Source organism: Ursus arctos, unplaced genomic scaffold (assembly GCF_023065955.2).
Source record: "Ursus arctos isolate Adak ecotype North America unplaced genomic scaffold, UrsArc2.0 scaffold_2, whole genome shotgun sequence".
Classification (NCBI taxonomy): Eukaryota; Metazoa; Chordata; class Mammalia; order Carnivora; family Ursidae; genus Ursus; species Ursus arctos.
In genome coordinates, this window is record NW_026622874.1 from 14,272,449 (window position 1) to 14,289,677 (window position 17,229).

Genomic DNA, 17,229 nt, shown 5'->3' on the forward strand with positions numbered 1-17,229 from the left:
TATCAAAAACTGGGGGTGTGGACAATGTAGTATTCAGAGGGAAATGTATGGCTTTAAATTAGTTTGCTTGAAAAATGAGAAAGATTAAAAATGATTTAGTTCAAATTTCAACTCAAAAAGAAAGATAAAGGGTAACAAAACAAACCTGAAGAATATAAAGAGGTAACATTATTAAAGGTAAAAAAATTAAAAGTAAAGATAATCCTTTATTTATTTTTTTAGAGAGAACACACGAGCAAGTGAGGGGGAGGGGCAGAGGGAGAGAGAGAACCTTTTTTTTTAAGATTTATGTATTTATCTTAGAAAGAGAGAGTGTGCGTGAGCAGGGGAGGGGGTGGAGAGAGAGGGAGAGAGAATCTCCAGCAGACTCCCCGATGAGCATAGAGCCCTGCACAGGGCTCAATCTCACAACCTTGAGATCATGACCTGAGCCAAAATTGAGAGTTGGAGTCTTAACTGACTGAGCCACCCAGGAGCCTCAAAGATTACCCTTTAAAGACCAACCAAAAAACCAAACTTTTTCGTACATCAACTTGATATATTTCTCCATCTCTTATTAAATGTCATTCAGTAAAGTTTTGTAGTTTTCTCCATAAATATTTGATATATAAAGATTAATCATGACAACATCAATTCTTACCAAATTATTGATCAATTTAATGCAATTCCAATATTCAAAAGCATTTTTCATGAAACCTACCTGACTCTAAAATTAATATACAAAGAAAAATGCACAAGAATATTTGAGACAGTCTTGAGAAATAACATAAAGATTGGTACTTGCCCTCCACAAAATACATCATAAAATTATAGGACAAAAAACAATGTGATATTGCCCAAGAAAAGATAAACAAAGCAGTGAAACATGACAATAATGCTAAGAATAATAATGGAAATAATAATCAGTGCTTACTGTTACGCTTCCAACATGTCAGGCACTGTTCCAAACATTTTACATTTATCAATTTTTTAACCCTACAAAGGTCCTCTGTGGCTGGCACTATTACACAGGAGGAAATAGGCACAGAGCAGTTAAGGAAGTTACCTGAGGTCACAGAATTATTAAGCATCAAAGCTGAAATTCACACTCAGTCTGTTTCTGAAAACTTGTTCCTTCTTAACCATCACAAGATAGAACGAAGAGCCTAGGAAGGGGTGAGTGTGTGTGTGTGTGTGTGTGTGTGTGTGTGTAACAATTGGCATTTTAAATAGTGAGGAAAGGATAGGCTTTTCAATAAATAGTATAATAGTATGGGAAAGTTGCCTAATCATTTGGAGGACTAATATAAAGTTACAGCCTACTTAAAAACAAAACATTCACGGGGCGCCTGGGTGGCACAGCAGTTAAGCGTCTGCCTTTGGCTCAGGGCGTGATCCTGGCGTTATGGGATCGAGCCCCACATCAGGCTCCTCTGCTATGAGCCTGCTTCTTCCTCTCCCACTCCCCCTGCTTGTGTTCCCTCTCTCTCTGGCTGTCTCTATCTCTGTCAAATAAATAAATAAAATCTTTAAAAAAAAAAATTCACAAATAAATTCTAGATGGTTTAAAGGATTAAACATAAAAGTCAAAACTGTAAAAATTTTAGAAGAAAAAATAGGAGAATATTTTCAGGACCTTGTAGTAGTGAAGGCCTTTTTTAAAAAAAGTAAAAAGCAAAGTTCAAAAAGGAATTGAAAAATTTGACTGTATTCAGATTTAAAGCTTCTCTATGATAAAAGTTACCATAAACAGAAAAACAACAGACAAAAGATGCAGAGTATATAAGAACAGTAATATAATAAGAAAAAGACGAACATACCAAATGAAAAATGAGTCCAGAATTTGAATAGGCAATTCATAGAAGAAGAAATAGAAACAATAAACGGGTAGAGATGTTCAATCTCACTGAGGGCCAAAACGTGTAAATAGTCTAATGAAAACGCCATGGTTACCATGTCACCGACTGGATTAGCCACAATCGATGTACTATCAGTTGTATGAGGAAATGGGTAGCCTTCTCTACACTACCGGCTACTTCGGAGAGTCATTTGGAATTATGATCGTGTTTTAAATGCACATTCTGTGATCCAATAAGACCCCTTCAAAGGATCTACCTATAGAAACCATTCTTGTGCTCTCACTCACTCTCGCTCCCTATCTCAAAATATCTCAAATAAATAAAATAAATAAATAAATAAAATCCTAAAAAAAATCTTAAAAAAAAGAAAAGATTAGAAGTATAAATATGAGGTTGATTACTTATAAAGCAATGGAAAGCTCTTCCTCTTCTTACTCCTTTTCCTTTCCTCCTTGAACAATTCAATCCTAAAGCTCTTAGGTCACTGGAGGGCAGAGCAACGCAGGTATTCTCAAGCTCAGAGAAATAAGAGAAGAGAAGAGAAAATTCACAGAGAATTTCAAATGGCTAGCAAAATATATTTTTACATTTTGGCCTCATCAATATCTAAAAATGTGTATATTAAATATTGAGATATATTTTTACATATCAAAAAATGTTAATGAGAATGCCCAGCTCTGTCAAGGGGAAGGAAGCAAGAATTTGTACACGCAGCTGCTAAAACCTTTCGGAAACCAATTTGGCTGTACGTATGAAGAGACTTAAAACATTAGGTGCCTTAAGTATTAAGTATTAATATTTATTAAGTATGTTTTATACCCTCTGGCCTAGTAATTATATGTATGGAAAGCTCTTTTGAGGAAACACCGTGAAATACCAAAAAAAGAAAAGAGGGGCACCTGGGTGGCGCAGTCGTTAAGCGTCTGCCTTCGGCTCAGGGCGTGATCCTGGCGTTCTGGGATCGAGCCCCACATCGGACTCCTCCGCTAGGAGCCTGCTTCTTCCTCTCCCACTCCCCCTGCTTGTGTTCCCTCTCTCGCTGGCTGTCTCTATCTCTGTCAAATAAATAAATAAAATCTTTCAAGAAAGAAAGAAAGAAAGAAAGAAAGAAAGAAAGAAAGAAAGAAAGAAAGAAAGAAAGAAAGAAAAGAATGCCCTATATGTAAAGATGTTCACTGTAGATTTTTTTTTTTTTTTTTTTTTTTTTTTTTTGAGAGAAACAGTGCATGAGCTGGGACCGGGTGGGTGGGGTGGGAGCAGAGGAAGAGGCAGGGAATCTTAAGCTGACTCTGTGTTGAACGCAGAGCCCCATGCGGCTCTTGATCTCACGACCCTGAGATCATGACCTGAGCCCAAATCAAGAGTTGTACACAACTGAGCCACCCAGAAGTCCCCCACTGTAGCATTTTTTACAGCATTAAAACACTGGAAAACAACATAAGTGTTCAATAACAGGTAAACAATTATATAAAGTGCAGGCTATTTACCAAAGGAACGATTATGCGTCCTAAAACTATGCTTGAAAAAACTACAAACGCTTATGCTGTAACATTTTTAAAAAGCAGAATGAAAATAGAGTACGGTATGATCGTAACAATGTATAAAATACAAAAAAAATGGAAAATGATACAAGGTTAAATAAAACTGTCTATTAGACTAGAACTTTGGGGGATTTTTCCCCCTCATATGACAAGTGAAAAGTAAATTCCACAGTTGTAGCAAATTTAACGTGATTTGAGCAACTTGTTCAGTTCAACAAGCAAGTATTGACACCAATGCCAGGCAGTACCCTAGGACCTGTCATCTGGAAACAGCATTCTGTTCACTACTAAGAAATTTCAAAAGAAAAAAACGTGTGTTTGACCATGAGACATTTGAGTCAAGAGGGAAGGAAGGAAGGAAGGAAGGAAGGAAGGAAGGAAGGAAGGAAGGAAGGAAGGAAGGGAGGGAGGAAGGCGAGAGAGAGAGAAGAGAAAGCAAGCAAATAGGAACATTTTATTGAACCATCCCAGACTTACAATTTAGTTCTGCACTTCCTCAAAAATGCCATCGTCACATGCAATCCAGATAGCTTTTCCAGAATAAGTATAACCAGCGATACACAAATTCTATTTACAATCTTTTAATGACATTTATTTCATATCTACAGATTGGCCCCTGTCCATAAAGTTTCTTTAGAATATAGAAGAGTAACACTAGTACTTTCAAAATAAAAATACAAAAAATAAATAAACCAAACTTGGAGAAAACTATAGAAACCCCAAAAAACCAACCCACCTTGTTGATCAGGAATATTCATAACTGGGGCATCTTGGTGGCTCATTGGTTAAGCGTCTGCCTTTGGCTCGGTCAGGATCCCAGCATTCTGGTATTGAGTCCTGCATCGGGCTCCCTGCTCAGCGGGGAGTCTACTTCTCTCTCTCTCCCTCTGCCCCCCCTCCACTCATGCTCTCTGACTCTCTCTCTAAAATAAATAAAATCTTTAAAAAAAGGAATGTTCATAACTGTTCAAAACCAACTCAGCATACTCAAAAATAATTATTAATTGTAATATTAATTAATAATAATACTTATGTTAATTGTTCTTCCACATGATTTTCATTTCATATCACTTAATGTTACTATGTAATATTAATTAATAATTAACACTATCAAAAGCGTATTATTATGTAATTTTATGCAATATTATTATCAATATTAAATACTAATTTACTATTAATTAAGCTTTTACACCATATTTTTCATTCAGTCTGCACAAAGATTGATATTGTTAACCCAAATACAGGAGTTAATATCACTTCATTTTACAAAGGAGGAAGCTGAGGCTCAAAGAGGCTACATAATTTACATAAGGTCAAACGTCTAGAAAAGGCCAAGGCATTTTCACACATGTGGAAAAGGAGGATCTTGACAACCCTCTAAGCCTTGCTCTCTGCCTCAGCACGTTGCCTCCCTGTAAAACTGAATCTCCTGGAACTGTCATGGCAAAGGGTAAGTTCTCATTTAATAATAATAATTATCACTGATTACAACGTGCTTCTGATATGATGAATTTAAAGTCTGATACCCAAGCATGGTGAATCATATTTCCAAAGTGAAGAATGTAATTAAAATCTTAAGTTCACGTATACTCTTACCCCTCATTTAACAAACTCTAGGTCTTTATTTTCATTTACCAATTTAAAAAGACACACTACATTTTCTCTTTTCAAAACACAGACAGCAAAATAATTAATATAGTCTCAGAAATTGTGTGCCTTTCAGGTGCTTATTTTTAGTACTTCTAGTTTTCTGATCTCGTCTCAATAACAATTAGTGCAAACTTTTGTTTTGAAAGGCAGTATTGTATTTTGGTTTTCTTGGAAATCACCACTGTCAAGTCTGCGCACACAGGGTTATCACAGTGACGCATCTTCAAGAGGAAGTGAATAAGTTTTATTAGGACCTTACATCTCCTCTTCAAAGGTTTGGAAGTTTTGGAGATACTAGCGGTCAAAAATAAGACTAGCCACTAAGAAAGGAAATCTAAATGTCTTCCCTTTCAAAAGGGCAAACTGAAAGGTCATCAAATAAAATTAAGAAGCAGAGTCTGAAAATAGCAAAGTGGCTAATGATATCCCTTTGTCAAGACTTGTAATTTAATAAGGATTTTCAGTCTTCAGCTCAAAACTGACCTCTCCTTCGGGGTGGGGTCAATTCACTCTCTCCTTTAATCACTCATTCCTAGTGGTCTTTTTACCCACTTGTTGGAGATACATAAGAGCAAGAGCTATAAGCTTAAAGTCAGAAGATGTAAGTTCTTTCTTTTCCTGCCACTGGACCGGCTTTGTAAAATAGATAAAAGAATAAGTTCCTTCTTGATTCACAGATGGGATTACATAGGTGACTCTCCTTTGTAAAAAAAAAAAAAACAAAGCCCAGGATCAGTGGCTCTCAAATGTGTCTGCTGCCCAGGGTACATTTGCCAATATCTGGGGACGTCTCTGATTGTCACAACGGGGGTGCAGGAACTACCCCGCACCTAAGAGATTAAGACCAAGGACACTGCTAAACATCTTACAATACCCAGGACAGCCCCTCACATCAAAGAATTATCTGTTTGCCTAAATACTAATAGTGCTGAAGTTGAGAAACCCTGCTCTAGCTGTTGGAGGCAGGCAAATCTCCTACGTGTGCCAGAATGACTGTGACCCGAAAGGGAACTTCTCAGATCCAGCTCTTCTTCCCCAGCAAGAGTGAAGAAGTGAAGCAGTTCTTGCCTTTCTGCCCTAGCCCGGAGCCCCAGGGTGAGGACCTGCACGGGGTTGAGGGAAGGGCTGAGATACCCGTGTCAGTCTCAAGCTTACTAACACTCACCCTCCCCAGCTGCCTTCCTGGGATCCAAATTATCAGAAAACATGTTCTCCAACTGGATTGAATGTTGTAGCCCTAAACAGTATTTACTGAGTGCCCACCTATGTGCCATTAAGATACAGAAAATACAATAGATTTATATATCTCTTGTTTAATAAATAAAATCCTTGTCAACAGCATCTAGGAATTTAGAATCTAGGGGTTACATTGACATAAATAACCAGTGAAGAATCCCAGAAGATTTCGTTCCTTCAAAATTACATGTGATGTCATGGAGTGGGTAGGATATGAATATGGATCAGAGGAATGGAAAGGTCCTCAGGGCATAAGAGGTAACAAAGAAGGATGGCAAAGATATACGTGATGGTTAATTTTATGTGTCACTTGACTAGGCCATGGGTTGCCCAGACAGTTAGTCACACATTTACTGGGTGTGTCTGTGAGGGTGTTTCGGATGAAATTAACATTTGAATGGGTAGACTAGGTAGACTAAGTAAAGCAGATTACTCTCCCCAGTGTCCGTGGGGTCCATTCAATCAGTTGAAGGCCTGAATAGAACGAGAAGACTGATCCTCCTGTGAGTAAGAGAGAATTCCTCCTGCTTGACGGCCTTCAAGCTGGAACACTGATCTTTCCTTGCCCTTAGACTTGCACTGAAACAGGGATTCTTCCTGGGTCTTGGCACTGCTGGCTTTTGGACTGGAACCACACTATTGCTTCTCCTGGTTCTCTGCCCTGCTGACTGCAGATCTTGGTACTTCTTAGCCACCAGATCATGTGAGCCAATCCTTATAATAAATGTGTATATCCTATTGGTTCTGTTTCTCTGCAGTACCCTGCCTAATGGAACAGAGTGCAGGAAGCAGCACCAAGGGTGGCCCATTTGAGATGCTGAGCAGGATCCTTCAAAAATAGGTTAAACAACTTAATGGGGAGGAAGCTTGTTTTCAGAAGCCTGTGGCCCTCAGCAATTTATAAAGGGATACAGGAGAGATTAGGGCACAGCTCAAGAAAACTATATTCTTGGGGTGCCTGGGTGCTTCAGTCAGTCAAGCATCTGACTTGATTTCAGCTCAGGTCATGATCTCAGGGTCATGAGATCAAGGGCCGCATCCATCTCCATACTGGGCATGGAGCCTGCTTAAGATTCTCTCTCCCCCTCTGCCCCTCCCCTGCTGCTCGTGTGTGTGTGTGTGTGTGTGTGTGTGTGTGTGTGTGTACATGCATTCTCTCTCAAAAAATAAATAAATAAATAAATAAATAAATAAATAAATAAATAAATAATAAAATCCTTTTAAAAATGAAAAAGAAAACTATTTTTCATTTAACAAATGAGGACACAGACACAGGAGAAATATATGTTTCTCTGGAGGCCTCCCCCCACCCTCATCCATGGTCTGAGAAAGGGCTTTTGAGTGGAGGTGGGGGGAGAAAATAGATAAGTAGACTTTCCTTTTCTTCCTTTTCACTTTTTCACCATTCCCCAGCTTTGCAAGCAGAGAGATACCAAGTGTGTTAGTGCCTCACAGCCTGGAAAACAGAAGAAAGACCCTTCCTTCTTAGATGCATAGAGCAAAGAGGGACCACAGCAGTGGAGAAGACCAACTGGGCCAATGCTCTCTGAAAGGAGGCAGAAGGAGACACAGAGTGATGTGTAGAATCCAGAAACTTACACAACAGGCAGGAGAGCTTTGTATTTATTCAGCAGCAGACATTTAACAAGCATGCATAGCACAGGCCCCTTGCTAGAATATGACTAAAGTCTTGTTACCTGATGGTTTGGCTGCCACAATCTCCTGCCCAGGTGGGAGAGATCATGGTAAGGGCTCTGGATATAGAGTCAGGAGACTAAGGATTAAATCTCAGCTTGGCCACTTGTTAGCTTGTACCCCTGAGCAAGTGGCTTCACTTTCCAGGCCCCAGTTTTGTACTTGCAGAAGGGAAGCATTATAATACTTTCTTACAACTATTGCAAGATATAAATGATATGCATTGGTGGCATGTGATAAGCATTAGATGAATCCCAGGTACATAGTAAATACCTCATAAATGTTTTTTTTCCTTCCCTTTTTTTTATTTAAAGATTTTATTTATTTATTTGACAGAGAGACAGTGAGAGAGAGAACACAAGCAAGGGGAGTGGGAGAGGGAGAAGCAGGCTTCCCGCTGAGCAGGAAGCCCAATGCGGGGCTCGATCCCAGGACCCTGGGATCATGACCTGAGCCAAAGGCAGACGCTTAATGGCTGAGCCACCCAGGTGCCCCTTTCCTTCCATTTCTTTTGGTGTGGGCAACAATTTGTCCCTTCTGCCATGAAACTTCTCCATATTCCATTGTAGAAGTGCCCTAACAATCCCCTGTCTCCCAAATTCCATAGATCCTGAATCCTATAGATGTCCCTTCACTGCTCCGGCAAGTCTTACTAGTCCCAGGATTACCTCTAAAATTCCTCTTCCTCCCCTGACCTGACTTCTTATATTCCTAGTCTGGCTTGTCTAAAGTATGATCACAGCACACTCCTGGACATTCTACTAAATCCAAGTTTCTGCTCCAAAAATAAATCTCACTGTTGAAGTTTAGGGAAGTCTGATGAAGGTAGGAACCTGGGCCTTTTTTTTTTTTTTTTTTTTTTTAATAAAGAAACCTGGGGTAGGGTTGTTTTTTTTTTTTTAAGATTTTATTTATTCATTTGACAGAGAGAGAGACAGCCAGCGAGAGAGGGAACACAAGCAGGGGGAGTGGGAGAGGAAGAAGCAGGCTCCCAGTGGACAAGCCCGACGTGGGGCTCCATCCCAGAGCTCCAGGATCACGCCCTGAGCTGAAGGCAGACGCATAACGACTGAGCCACCCAGGCGCCCCTGAACCTGGGCCTTTGGTCTCCAAAAGCCTCTTCTACCACCAGCGGGAAGGGATCTCCATGTGTGGATGTCCTTCAGGAGGGTTTACCTGGTAATGGTACAGTGCCCACAAGGAGCGCTTGGTAAATCTCAGCCTCAGTATTAAGCTCTGCAGGATTAAGAAATGAGCACAAGCTCTGCCTTCCAAAAGGCCCAGGGTTCTTATCCTGTCCCCATGTATCTGCTGGATGTCTGATCATTTGGTAAGTGTTAATGATTAGCCTGCCTTGTGGGCTACGGCAGTTCCTATTATTTGAGGAAAACAAAGATCCCCACAGGCAAATCACAGCATGTTATTACTTTTTGCTTGTTACTTTTCTAACAATGAGAATTTGAGTTCAATTCATTCTTCCTTCTTAACAAAACCACAGCACTACTGATGTATTATGCAAAAAACCCACATCCAACATCTTACAAGGATACTGTGTGTTCTCCAGACATTTCTCTGTATTCAAGATCCCTCTGTTTCCTGTCATCAGCCACATTTCCCAATCTAATGGGCGGCAGTTCCAAGTTTCATCATCTCCACCTTGTCTCCACCTTCTCTCACCAGATGGTCTAGCCTCCTACACACCAAGGAAACAGAGGCCATTAATCGAAAACTCCAACATCCCCTTCCTCCACCAGGAAATCCATAGCTGTGCAGAAGAATCCCATGTGTTAGTCAAAGGGAAAAGCCCTGCCAAGAAATATGGAAGTGACCCTTTGGTGGTGGTGAAAGGCTCAAAACATCATCTGGGAGAGAGAGGGAGAGTTAGTTATTACCACCAACAAAAATGAAATGCTTCCTTCCCTTTAGCAAAGTCAGCAACTGGCAAGAGTCTAAGGAAGGGGGTGCCACACTACTGAATCTTCAACTCCAGCAGTGCAATCAGATATCTCAGAACAAATGAGACAAAATTAGAGTTTTGGCATTTTCTTACAGCCTTGCATTTTGTATTTTCCGTTTTCCAACCTTCCATTTATTCATTTGACACATATTTACTAAGACTTTCTGGGCTCTCTTCTCCTCCTTATTGGACAGACAACCTCATCTTCTGGTGAAGTGCCAGCCATGTCCCCAAGATGGATGGTGAAGGTTGGAGTAAATGGATTTGGCCATATTGGGCACCTAGTAACCTCACCAACATCAAATGGGGTGATGCCAGTACTGAGTATGTTGTGGAGTCCATCAGGAGTCCTCCCTAACTTGAAGGGTGGGGCCAAGAGGGTCATCATCTCTGCCCCGTCTGTTGATGGCCCCATGTTTGTGATCGGCAGGAACTGTGAGAAGTATGACAACTCCCTCAAGATTGCCAGTGATGCCTCCTGCACCACCAAATGCTTGATCCCTCTGGCCAAGGTCATCCATGACAACTTTGGCATCATGGAAGGACTCATGACCACAGTTCGTGCCATCACTGCCACCCAGAAGACTGTGGATGGCCCCTCTGGGAAGCTGTCAAGTGATGGCCAAGGGGCTGCCCAGAATATCATCCCTGTGTCTACTGGCACTGCCAAGGCAAGGTCATCCCTAAGCTGAATATGAAGCTCACTGGCATGGCCTTCTGTGTCCCCACTCCCATTGTGTCAGTCATGGATCTGACCCACCACCTGGAGAAAACTGCCAAATAGGATTACATCAAGAAGGGGGTGAAGCAGGCATCAGAGGGCCCCCTTCAAGGGCATCCTGGCATACACTGTGGACCAGGTTGTCTCCCATGACTTTAACAGTGACCCGCACTCTTCCACCTTCAATGCTGGGGTTGGCATTGCTCTTGGCGACCACTTTGTCAAGCTCATTTCCTGGTATGACAGTGAATTTGACTACAGCAACCAGATGGTAGACCTTATGGTCCACATGGCCTCCAAGTAGTAAGAGCCCCCTGGACCACCAGCCCCAGCAATAGCAAAAGGAAAAGAGAGGCCCTCAGCTGCTGGGAAGTCCTCACCCCAACTCATCTCCCAACACACTAAGAATCTCCTAACCTCCACAGTTTCCATCCCAGACCTGAAGAAGGGGATCCCTACCTTGTCATATGCCATCAATAAAGTATACTGTCCCTGGCCAAAAAAAAAAAAAAAAAAAAAGTCTTTCTGTGTGCCAGCACTCATCTAGGTAGTGAAGACAGAATTGACTTTAAAAGACTGAAAAATGTAAAAGCTTACATTCTTTGGGGAGTAAATGAAATAAGCATATAAATGCATGGTATGATCAAAGATGATACTTTCTGAGCAAAAAGGGGTGATGGAGGGATGGCTGGATGGCTCAGTTAACTAAGCATCTGACTCTTGATCTCAGCTCAGGTCTTGATCTCAGGGTCCTGAGTTCAAGCCCTGCATTGGGTTCCACACTTGGTGTGGAGCCTACTTAAAATAAAGGGGGGGGGGGATGAGGGGATAGAGAGTTCTGGTAGGGAGATGAGTGTATATAATTACAAACAGGATAATCAGGGAAGCCCTGTGTAATAGTGTGAGTAAGTCCTACAGGAAATGAGGGAGTTAGTCATGCAGACATCTGTGAAACCATTGCACACAGAGGGAAGGAGGAATGGGTGCAAACGGTCCAGGGCAGGAGGCAGCCTGATGCATTCAAGAAACAACAAGGAGCCCAGTGTGGCTGATGCAGAGTGAATGAGGAGAAAAATGGGGAGAAAAGAGGTCAGAGGGCTAACAGGAGCCACACCATGGTAGTCTGGGCTGTCACTGTGATTCATTTGGCTTTTACTAGGGGTGAGAGGGAACGTCATTGGATAGTTCTGAGAAGAGTATGGCAGGTAAACTACATAATATGCCAGATATTGCAAACTACTATGGGGGAAAATAGAAACAAGGGAAAAGAAATGGTGATGCAGCACGAGAGGGACCCTGTGGTTCTTATTTTGCCTTCTCCATCCCCTTCGCCTTTCTAACTCAACTGATTCTTCAAGGCTCAGCTCAGATTACGCATCCTCTAAGAAGCCTTCTCTGCATCTCTCTCCCTGAATTGGGTAAGAGTGTCCCTTTTCTTGTTCTCATGGCACTCTAAACAATCTTTTCTTAAGCGTTTATCATGCTGTATTGTGATAATCTGTTTATTGTATCTTTAGTAAGTACTCCCAAAATGTTTGTTGAAGAAATGAAAAGATGGATGACGAATGGACGGAGGGATGGATGGATGGATGGATGGATGAACGGATGAGACAGAGTAAAACAGAGAGTGGATGGAAGTAGACAGATCGTCCTTGAGGCTAGCTGGAGTAAAGGTGGTGGCAATGGTAACAAAAAGGAGGAGACAGGTGCTAGAGACACTACAAAAGTAAAATGACTTAATCTGATAATTTTATGAATGTTAAAGTAGCCAAGGAGAAAAAGTTCCTCAAATGATCTCTCAGGTTCTAATAACTAGAAGGCTTAAGAAAAATGGAAATTATTAAAAGAGGAGCTCCTTTGGAAAAGGTTTTAGAATGGCCAGGTCTAATTCATTCATCCATTTTAATAGCTAGGTATTCATGACATATTTATCTAGTATGAAAAAACTAGATATGTCATGATCCCAGACCTCAAAAGCATAGAGGCGTGAAACCATACAGATGCAAGGCCATGCATAGTACCTTTGTCCTGAAGTAACACTGTAGGGTGTAGCTGAACATGCGGGACTTTCAACTCCTCGAGTTGGCAATATGGTATGTGAGACAGTGCAAGGGCTTCTAAGTCAAATAGTCTTGGGTTCTAGATTTGCAACCAAATATCCGGGAACCTGAGAAAACTACTTAAACTCCCTAAGCTTGACCCTCTTCATTTGCAAGAGAGAAAGAGAGGAAAAAATCTATTTGGCAAGGTTGTCAAGAAAAATGTAATAGGATAAAACATGGAAAAACTTCTACAATGATCCCTTGAAATACTTGGTGCTTTAGCAATATCATTGGGCTTCCTTTTCTTTCAGTCCCGAGTGCAGCATGTGGCAAGGTTGCATCAGAGGTCCCAGGGATTTAAATTGGCATCAGTCTCATTTTGAGACATGCTTTGTTATCTTCCATATGCTAACCCAAAACTTTCATTTTCCAGGAAAAAAATCCCTCGCTTCAACATCTGGAGACCAAATGTATTATGAGAGGACAGGAAGGAAGAGCATGAATATCAAATTACTTTATACTCAGCTCACTCGCAAAAATTAAAAATAATCTTACATGAATTTTCAATATTCACTTAAACAGGATTTATCGCAATCACTGATGTGTTTCCATCAAATCACTGGCAAAGCCATATATAAAAATAAAGATAACTGTTCAAAAAGTTGGTGCAGGGGCGCCTGGGTGGCACAGCGGTTAAGCGTCTGCCTTCGGCTCAGGGCGTGAACCCGGCATTCTGGGATCGAGCCCCACGTCAGGCTCCTCCGCTGTGAGCCTGCTTCTTCCTCTCCCACTCCACCTGCTTGTGTTCCCTCTCTCGCTGGCTGTCTCTATCTCTGTTGAATAAATAAATAAAATCTTAAAAAAAAAAAAAGAAGTTGGCGCAATCTCTCTCACTGGAACACTTCTGCCTGTAGAGCTGCAAGTACATTTTCCAATCCTGAATATTTACTTGGTAGATGAAATTTCAACCACATCTGTCATAGGAGAAATTTGGGGGTCAGGGAGACACTATTTGAGTATGGAGCCCTTTGATCCAAAAAGCTAAGCAGAAGCAGTCTCAGTTAATCTAGGCACACTTTGTAATGAAAATTAGGTGAGAAGAAAGAAAAATGTGCTTATAGCATAACAAAACCAGGATCTGTTTTGTTTCATTTCGTTTTCTTTCATGAAAAGTAGGGTCAGAGACTATGAAGAACACACATGCCTCACACAGAAGAGACCAAAAAATTTTCTGGAAAAAATAAATCACTCCAATGGAGAAGTGTGTTTGTCATCAAATTCTTCAGGAGAAAAACTGGCTTCAGCATTGTCAACACCGAGAGCTAGAACTAAGTTAAAGCAGCTACCATTCCCAGGGACCCCAACCACAGGGAAGTCGTCAGGAGTCTGAGCAGAAGACCCCAGTGTTAACCAACAGGTGCCTGAGATGCCTCTGTTGTAAGGCTGAGGAAGGGTCCGGATGTGCTGTTTCATTATGCTGAGTGAAGGGCAAGAGTGGGGACTTTGCTCTTGGGGAGGACCTAAGTGAGGACAGAAGAGAGAAAAGTGGTAGTACTAGCGGAAAGGAGAGTGAAAGAACGAGGAAGTCTATTTGTGGTTCACCTTCTTGAAGACAAGATGAAGCTATATCCACCCGTCATGTCCCCCATTCCATCCCACTCCCCATGAGTGAGTGAGCTCAAAGCACATCGCCTCTCACCTCCGTCTCAACTCTGTGCAGCTGTAGGACACTTACTCAAGCCCTTCAGCGAAAGAGTTGCTTGAACATCTTAAATCAGATTAGGTGTTCTCTCCACAGAAGAGAGACAAGTCTTCAGAAATGAGCAGGTTGTAGGCTTTTTTTTTCCGCAGGAGGAAGGAATTTGCCCTCCGTTATCCTGTAGTCAGCAGGCCTGCTGGTCAGCCTGTATTTCCACAGGCCCCTTTTTCTATGTCCAGGATCTGTTTGATAAAATTTATATAACCTTATCAAGAATAATAAAGGGGGCGCCTGGGTGGCATAGCGGTTAAGCGTCTGCCTTCGGCTCAGGGCGTGATCCCAGCATTATGGGATCAAGCCCCACATCAGGCTCCTCCGCTGTGAGCCTGCTTCTTCTTCTCCCACTCCCCCTGCTTGTGCTCCCTCTCTCGCTGGCTGTCTCTATCTCTGTCAAATAAATAAATAAAATCTTTAAAAAAAAAAAAAAAAGAATAATAAAGAAACAAGGCACAAATGATTCGTTTCAAGCATGAAAAATGGAAAGCACTACAAATCCTACAAACATTAACATCATAAGAGGGGCGCCTGGGTGGCTCAGTCAGTGAAGCATCTGCCTTTGGCTCAGGTATAGTCCATGATATTGTAACAGCGCTGTATGGTGGCGGATGGTAGCAGCATAGCATAAACTTGTCAAATCATTATGTCGTACATCTGAAACTAATGCAACATTGTGTCAATTATACTCGAAAAAATGTTTTAACAAGAAAAGGACAAGTCTTAGAAAAAATGCAAAACATCAAAACTGAAACAAAATAAAATAGAAAAATCTGAATAGTAATATATATTTAAATAAATTGAATCTATAATTTAAAACCTCAGGCCTATATGCCTACTCCAATAAATTCTTCCAAACATTTCAAGAAGAAATAATACTAACATAATCAAACTCTTCCAGAGAATAGGAAAAAATAAAAACATTTCTTAACTGATTTTATAAAGCCAGCATAATCTTATTACCAAAAACATGGTAAGGTTCTCGAAAAGGGGAGAGGAAGAAATTTTTCATGAATGTCAATTCAAAAACTCTAAACAAAATACGACCAAATTGAATCAAGAGGCATATAAAAAATAATGCATTACCAACAAGTTAAATTTATTCCAGAATGCAATGTTTCATGTTCAAAATTAGCATGATAATATCAATGAATCCATAAATAGTATGTGATGAAATTCAACACTCATTCATAATTTTTTAAAAATCTCTAAAAACCGGGGCGCTTGGTTGGCTCAGTTGGTTAAGCGTCTGCCTTCAGCTCAGGTCATGGTCCCAGTGTCCTGGGATTGAGCCCCGCATTGGGCTCCCTGATCAGCGGAGACCCTGCTTCTCCTTCTCCCTCTGCCTGCAGCTCCCTCTGCTTGTGCTCCTTCCCTCTCTCTCTCTCTGTCAAGTAAGTGAATACAATCTTTAAAAAAAAAATTCTAAAAACCAAAGAGAACAGAAATTCCTCAATGTAATTAAGAATACTCAACAAAAATCCTATAGCAAACGTAACTCAACGGGGAAATACTGAAAACTTTGCCCCTGAGACTGGAAATGAAGCAAAGATACTCTTCCAGCATTTCAGTGCAACATTGTACTGGAGGTACTAGCCAGTGAAATAAGCCAACAAAAAGAAATAAAAGGTAATTTTTAAAAATAACCATTAGTCACAAATTATGTCTGAAAAAATCCAAAAGAAACTAGATGTCGAATTAGAATTCCTAATGAATTTAGACCAACATACAAAGAAAAATTATATTTCTATAAACTAGCAAAAATTATAAAAATTGTTTTAAAGTACCATTGGATAGACTAGTAGCTCTGACACCATGAAATAGTCAGCAAATCATATCTGAAAAAAACGATAAAATTCGACATATCACTGACTGACCACTAACATATAGACACAAAGGCAACTCCTGGAAACCCGTACTAATAATAAATAAAAATCAATGGTTGTACACAGCAGAGGCGTCAGATTATGAAACCAAATCCAGGGTTTCTACAATATATTATGAAAATGCCTAATTTCCCCATCAAACATTGTAAGACATAAGTACAAAAAACAGACATGCAAAAAACAGAAAAATGTGACCCACGCTCGAATAAATAGCTAGATGATTGATATGATAGATAGATAGATAGATGATAGATAGATAGATAGATAGATAGATAGATAGATCAATCGATAGACCGACCAGTCAAAAGAAACTGATTCTGAATGGGCACAGATTTTGGGCTTACCAAATATAGATTTCAAAGCAACTACAAATAATATGTTCTAAGTGAAATAAATCAGTCAGAGAAAGACAAACACCGTATGATTTCACTCATATGTGGAACTGAAGAAACAAAACAAACAAGAAAAGGGAGGGGGGACAGAGAAACGAACGAATAACCAGACTCTTAGCTCTAGAGAACAAACTGATGGTTACCGGAGGGGAGGTGGGCAGGCAGATGGGGAAATAGGTGATGGACATTAAGGGGTACACTTGTGATGGGCACTGGGTGATTACAGTAATAGCTTTAATAAATGTTCAAAATGTTAAAGGAAACTACATTCAAGAGAAATTATGATGGCAATCACTCAGCAAATAGGGAATCTCCACAGAGAAAGTAAAACTGCTGTGTTAGGATGCTGAGACTTTTCATTGTTATTGCAGCGCTACCTAGCCCACCTTGACTGACAGTCTTCTTCCCAGTAGGGGTCTGAACAGAAGCAAGCAATAAAAACTGCTTCCAACTCTGCATTCTAAGCTCCCCTCATTCGTTTTTGTTTGGTCGTTTGGTGTTTTACAACAGAACACTGT

General features: G+C 40.7%; 1 pseudogene; it reads left to right on the plus strand.

The window, feature by feature from the left end:
• The first annotated feature begins 6,018 nt into the window (after positions 1-6,018).
• LOC123001579 (glyceraldehyde-3-phosphate dehydrogenase-like) lies at positions 6,019-10,942 on the plus strand (annotated as a pseudogene).
• Positions 10,943-17,229: the final 6,287 nt, after the last annotated feature.